Source organism: Dreissena polymorpha, chromosome 1 (genome assembly GCF_020536995.1).
Source record: "Dreissena polymorpha isolate Duluth1 chromosome 1, UMN_Dpol_1.0, whole genome shotgun sequence".
NCBI classification, from domain to species: domain Eukaryota; kingdom Metazoa; phylum Mollusca; class Bivalvia; order Myida; family Dreissenidae; genus Dreissena; species Dreissena polymorpha.
The window spans coordinates 58,192,170-58,199,023 of NC_068355.1; the positions used below are offsets into that span (position 1 = coordinate 58,192,170).

Below are 6,854 nucleotides of genomic sequence, written 5' to 3' on the forward strand. Positions count from 1 at the left end.
TTTTAGACTTTAATTTCTATAAACACTGTGATGCCATGTAAGAAATGTATATGGATGAATATTTTTTATATAAAATATGAAATTGTTTAAGTAATCTTTGGAGGAGTATATATTGATATTTTACGCAATGTTTACAGAAAGGTAACACTTGATGTGAGATTTATTAATTTGCCATATTTTATGCTGTTGAACATCTGTTATTGATTTTCATTACATTTATATAAATTTGTGTGAATCCTAAATATACATACAAGAAAAACATCAAGCTATTTTGCTGCTCCAGTCGCTGCTGAGTCAGGACAAGGATGCTGAGGATGTGGTGGACAAGGATGACCTGAATACACAGAAGGTAACAAAGACGTTTTAATTATCAGGCCTTTTCATGGCCAATTTGGGAAAAAATGCAATTTTGGGATATTTATTTTTTTCGTGCGAAAAGTCCATTGATATCAGAAAAACAAATTTAATATAACTATTTCTAATACTTAAAATTAAAAGAATAAAATCATATTATGCTAGTAATATACTTTTTTTTAGATCTTATTGAAATATAATTGAGACATATTAATCATAAGGCACTTATTATGCCCCCCTTTTGAAGAAGAGGGGGTATATTGTTTTGCACATGTCGGCCTGTCAGTCTATCGGTCCTTCTGTCCGTCAACCAGATAGTGTCCTGATGATTACTAAAGAACGCTAAGGCCTAGGATCATGAAACTTCATAGGTACATTGATCACGACTGGCAAATGACCCCTATTGATTTTCAGGTCACTAGGTCAAAGGTCAAGGTCACAGTGACTCAAAATGGTAAAATGATTTCCGGATGATAACTCAAGACTTCTTACGCCTAAGATCATGAAACTTCATAGGAATAATGAACATGACTGGCAGATGACCCCTATTGATTTTCAGGTCACTAGGTCAAAGGTCAAGGTCACAGTGACTCAAAATGGTAAAATGATTTCCGGATGATAACTCAAGAATGCTTACGCCTAAGATCATGAAACTTCATAGGAACAATGAACATGACTGGCAGATGAACCCTATTGATTTTCAGGTCACTAGGTCAAAGGTCAAGGTCAAAGTGACTCGAAATAGTAAAATGGTTTTTGGATGATAACTCAAGAACACTTATGCCTAGGATCATGAAACTTCATAGGTACATTGACTTTCAGCTCACTAGGTTAAAGGTCAAGGTCATGGTGACTTGGACACAGTAAAAAGGTTTCCGGATGATAACTCAAGACTGCTTACTCCTAGGATCATGAAACTTCATAGGTACATTGATCATGACTGGCAGATGATCCCTATTGATTTTCAGGTCACTAGGTCAAAGGTCAAGGTCACAGTGACAAAAAACGTATTAACACCATGGCTGCCACTACAACTGACAGCCCATATTTGGGGCATGCATGTTTTACAAACAGCCCTTGTTAAGGAAAGAAAAACGCTTTGCGTATGGGTCCGTTTCACATACCCATAAATACGCCAGGAAAAGACCTGCTTATGTATTCCCTATGTATTAAGAATGCAAAAAAGATGAGGTGGAAAAGAAAAGTATGAATTTACTTAAGATAAAATATCCTCTTTACTTGTTTGTAAAGTGTAAACTCATATATATATTCATCCGAAATTTTGTGGTCAAAAAAGACTTTTACGGACACATTAGTTTATTTTGTGGATTTCTCAGTTAAGAAAAATAAATGATGAATTTGTGTCGGTTATTTTTCTGTGTGTGATAAATTTGTGGATCAGTCAACCCTTAAAATCAACAAAAATAATGTCCCTCAAATAATAATGGTTTACAGTGTAACCTGTGTATTAAGAATGTTAAAGATGAAATTGACAAGAATGATATGATTTAACAAAACATAAAATGGCGTCTTTTATTGTGTATGTCTTGTTTACAGCAGGACTTGTTTTAAACTCAAACTCTTCTTCAGCTCGATGCTTTCCAACTTATCATACAGGAACCTCAGTTACACAACACCCTGAGGATTTCTGTCATCCTCATTAGGCCTTGAGTTTTTATAAAGTTGTGAGATATTTAATTAAGCTTATAAATATGATTCCATAGAATGCATTTGTTCTCAATAAGAAGGACCCCGGCCTCATTCCCAGAACAGTGTAATAAAAGCTTTAGAGTTAGTTTTCATGCATGCAATGGCAACAATGTAAGGTTGCATGGGAAAACAGGACTTAATGCATGTGAGTAAAGTGTTGTCCCAGATTAGCCTGTGCAGTTTGCATATTCCATAATGGCAAATCAAGGACAACACATTTCCCTTTTATGGATTTTTTAATTTAAATGAAGTTTCTTCTAAATAAAAATTCCATCAATGCAGAAATTCCATGATAAGCCTGTGTGGCTGCACATGCTAATCTAGGAAGACACTTAGGGCAACATTTATTAAGCCCTGTTTTCTCAGAGCAAGACAGTCTACAATCTTTAAAAGAGTTGTACAAGGTGATATAATGTGAGCATCGTTTTGGGAAAATGGGGCTTAATGCATTGTAAGTGCAATCCACTGGTAAGCCTAAGCAGTGTGCACACAGACTAATCAAGTATGATAGTTTACGCTTTTAGGAAATTTTCGTTTAAAGGGATTTCTTCTGAACAAAAATCAAGTCTTGATGGAAAGCGTCGTCCCAGGTAAGCCTGTGAGGACTGCACGGGCTAATTTGGGACAACACTATACACATGCATTAAGCCCAGTTTTGCCAGAACAGGGCTTAAGTTAAGTCTGCTTCATATCTGTTGTAGAGGGGTATTTATAAATTCTGATGAGAACAAATATGAGACAATGATGTACATGTACATGCAAATTAAAAATAATTGTTGAACGATACTTATCTTAGGAATGTATGAGATTTTTATTACTTGCTGTAAATGGGTAGTCAAGCTTGTAAACATAGTCTTATTAGATTGCGAAATCTTAATTTATTTAAATAAAGAAAGAAGAAAAAATGCAAGAATACAATAAAAACGTATGTAGAGAAGCTATTGATGTATAGTAGAAATAAAATTAAATAAAGCATTGCAAACTCTTTATAAACTGTAAAATCGTTATTATTTGTGGGACATTAATTATTGTTGAATTTGTGGGTTTACTGATGCATGAATTCAATTCAAACACATAACACCAGAATCAGAAAACCTTGAATTATTGTGTCCACAAAAAAGTTTGAAAACTCCAAAATGTTATGTCAACATATATCTGATTGATGGGGACCCAATTTTTTGTGTCAGTCAGCATGTTTTTTAATAGTTTCCTGTCTGGAAGGGACATGATCATTTAGAGCTTTTTTTCTTTCTTACGTAATGGCTGTTTTTCACAAATTTGAGAATTTGGTGACTCAAATGTTCACAATTTAAAAAAGTTTGTGACTCAAATTTTCACAATTGTAAAAAGTTTGCGACTCATTTTTTGAAAATTTTGAACCATTCATGACTCATTTGTTCATAATTTTGACAAGTTTGCGACTCATTTTTTGACAATTTTAAACAGTTTGTGACTCATTTGTTCACAATTTTGAAAAGTTTGCAACTCATTTTTTCACATACTGAGGGGGCCACAGCCTCTTCACAAGGATGAGACAAAACAAGCCCTGTTATTTGATTTGTGTTTGTGGGAGTTTGGTTATTTTTAAACTGAAACGTTTATTTTTCCTCAACTGAACATATCAAACCAAATTAATGTTTGCAAATTACTTGGAAAAAACGGTGCCATGGGATTAGTTACTGTGAAAATGTGGAGTTTTGGGCATCTTCACAGTACGGGCAAACTAGTTGTGTTAGCTGGTAGTTGTTCATGTTAAGTGGCCTTTTACTTAGAATTTTACTCCCAGGTGTATGTGAACAGTCATGTGTTTTCTTCTTTTTAAAGACGTAAAAGGCACCTTTTTATATGCTATTGGACTAATAAAATGAGCACTGAAATTGAACATTTCACTAAAAACACATGTAAAAGAATATGTTGATGGATTTGTGAAATTAAGTTCCATGAAATTAAAAAGACCCATAATTCCCAATTTGAAGATTATTTCACACTGCAAATTGTCCAGTTGTCAGGTATTATCACGCTTATTATTCCCAATTGGTGTGGTTCAGGTACTTTAAACAATTGGGAAAAAATATTGCTGGTGTATTACTAACGTTCTAGTTCAAAAGACTAACTGGGCTTCCATATTCCATATTGGTTTGCTCCATGTTACAGCTACTGCTCAGCAAAGAATACAACTGTCTGGTGAAAGGCTCGACCGTATCAAAGTCCAGTGATGTCGGGGTATGTGACCGTTCCATGTCTGGGGATTGCATTTTAGCTGACACTAACAAGGGAGAGAACTGAAGATCTGCACCTGCAGTGAGTTGTTCCCCTTTAATTGCTGTTTAATTAATTTAACGGACAATAAAAAGGAAGAAAACTGAAGATTTGCACCAGCAGTGAGTTGTTTCCTTAAGTTGCTTTTTATTTATTTAGCCTACAATAACAAAGGAAGTAACTGAAGATTTGCATCAGCAGTGAGTTGTTTCTCTTTAGTTGCGGTCTAATTTTGTCTTCAACTTTCGTTACATATTAATTTACTTTTGAATGTTTTTCTTTTGTGAATTTAATCAGATTTTAACAATCAAGGATCTGGCATGGTAAAATTTTGTTTGTGTTTTTTTAACTTTGAGAAGACATTAATGTTAACTTTTTGCCTCCAATTTATTGAAACATGAATGTACAGTAAAACATCAGTGAGGGCATTATAAAAGAAAAGTTCTTAATAGAACGAGTACCTTTTAAACATATTAGAGTTTTAACAAGTTGATGTTCCCTGATATTTTTATTGTTATGCAGGAAAGAAGTGGCTAAAAAGCTAAATAAGCCGCGCTCTGAGAAAATAGGGCTAAACACATGTGCTTAAATTGTTGTCCCAGATTAGCCTGTGCAGTCCGCTCAGGATAATCAGGGACAAAACTTTCCTCTTTAAAGTTATCTTTCTTTGAAAGGAAGTCTCCTCTTTATGAAAATCCAGTCTAGTCGGACATTGTCCTCCCTGATCATGTGGACTTGCTAATCTGGGAAAACACCTTATAATATTGATGAGATGCATATTGGTTTTTAAAATTACATCTGCAATCTGCAAGTTAAAAATATAAATTATGAATTGACAGGTTAATATAGTATTGACCAACAATTTAGATGTTTGAGTACCAAATGGTTTGACTGAATCAAATGTCATGCTATTTCGGACAAGGAACCAGTGAAATTCCAGATTCAAAACTCATGAGACTGAAGTTTTGCCGCTGAAATCCTTCACATCCTATCAAGAGGCATATTTTGTTATAGATTGTGATATAAAACTGTTTTACTAGTTCATATTACCCATGTTTTCAGAAGAGCACAAGCCTTGATATAGAGTTGGTACGGCAACGACACAAGTCGGGCCCGCTGGAGCCCCAGTCCAGCACGACCCCTCCCCTGACCCTTAGCTCCTCCCATTTGACCTCCGGCATCAAAGAGTCAGCATTGTTTAACAATTCCATCCCATAGCAATTTCTGAGCACATAGAGTGTTTGCACATTTTCTCAACAAGCGCAATGTCCGTGTTGAGTCTGCACTTGGGCCCTGATTGATTTGATAGACTCAAGTGTCGGAGCTGGTAGAAGTGTTACAGACATAAGAAGTTATTGCAGCTGTTATGGTAACACTAACAGTCAGCTCTCGCTGTTGGACATTACAATGAATATTACGAAAAAATACAAAGCTTGATAACTCATTCCATTCTTTTTGGGACAAACAGACCTGCAGCAAGGAACAGGAGAAAATCACGGGAATGTTTGAAGAGTTTTAAGTTAGAAGCGTAAGCTTTCCACCGGGGATACTCCTGGATGGTCTAAACTTAAGGGACAGTCCAGGTTTGTCCTCTCAGGTGTCCAAACTGTCCAAAGAGAATGCATTTATTTTTGACGCAGTTGCTAACAAAGAAAGGCAGTACCAACTTCGTTGTGAAGAGTCAAGCATGGTACATCCCTGGGGCATGACTCAGGTGGGAATTCCATCTGCAACAAGGTGCTTAAGGTGAACCCATCAGAGTGTGTTACTAACCACTTCAAGACCAAACAGCCTCACATTGATTCGACGATAAAGAAGGCGTTGAAAAATGACAGCAGTTTTGATGTGTCATCCAGTTTGCTCTTCGACTCTCAACCCAACGTTAGTTAGAACGCAAACTCAGCATTTAGCGTTATCAGCGAGGCTCGAAGGTCATCTCTGCTTCTTAAGCTTCAGGTGAGACCTTACAGTGTTATTTACTTTGTAAAAGTTGGGGCAAAAATTCAGCACCATTCCTAATATCAAAAAGTCTATTCCATATTTTTCCCATAATTACTGTCTTAAGTTCCCAATTAAAGATTTGCTTGAAAAAAATTATTTATATTTAATAGGTTCCAACACGTTTAAGTTTAACATTGTCATAAGTGAAATTAATATTTATAGCACTAATTATAAATTTTTTAAGTATTTGTTAAGAAACAGTTGTTTTGTGTCACAGTGACATTTAAAGTGGTATAGTCTCACATTTAAATTTCTGAAGTTATGCCGGTTTCAAAAAATATATATATATAATTATGACACCTTGCTACATACTGTACTTTTCCATGTATTCCTTGCTGTTTTAAGCCCCAAACATTTCAATTTAATAAGTGTGTGCATGTTATTCATTATTACAATGCTATTGTGAGTGCTAATTTGCGGAAAAAACACATTGTAGATGTTAAGAAAGGTGTAGCAGTATTCATATTCAAGGCTTATTCATTTGTCACTAAAAACACTTTTTATGGTTAACGTTCCATTTCCTTTTCAGA

At 35.2% G+C, this 6,854-nt stretch overlaps 1 protein-coding gene across 2 annotated transcripts in view; it reads left to right on the plus strand.

Moving 5' to 3' along the window:
* The window catches only part of LOC127881995 (uncharacterized), a 318,763-nt gene extending 313,213 nt beyond the window's left edge, over nucleotides 1–5,550 (plus strand). Inside the window, exons 4-6 of one of the 2 annotated variants that reach the window (XM_052430457.1) lie at nucleotides 284–349; nucleotides 4,219–4,365; nucleotides 5,386–5,550. The gene's annotated coding sequence lies outside the window, so the exon portion shown is untranslated. The remainder of the gene's footprint in view (nucleotides 1–283; nucleotides 350–4,218; nucleotides 4,366–5,385) is intronic. The other variant, XM_052430449.1, reaches the window with a different exon arrangement.
* Nucleotides 5,551–6,854: the final 1,304 nt, after the last annotated feature.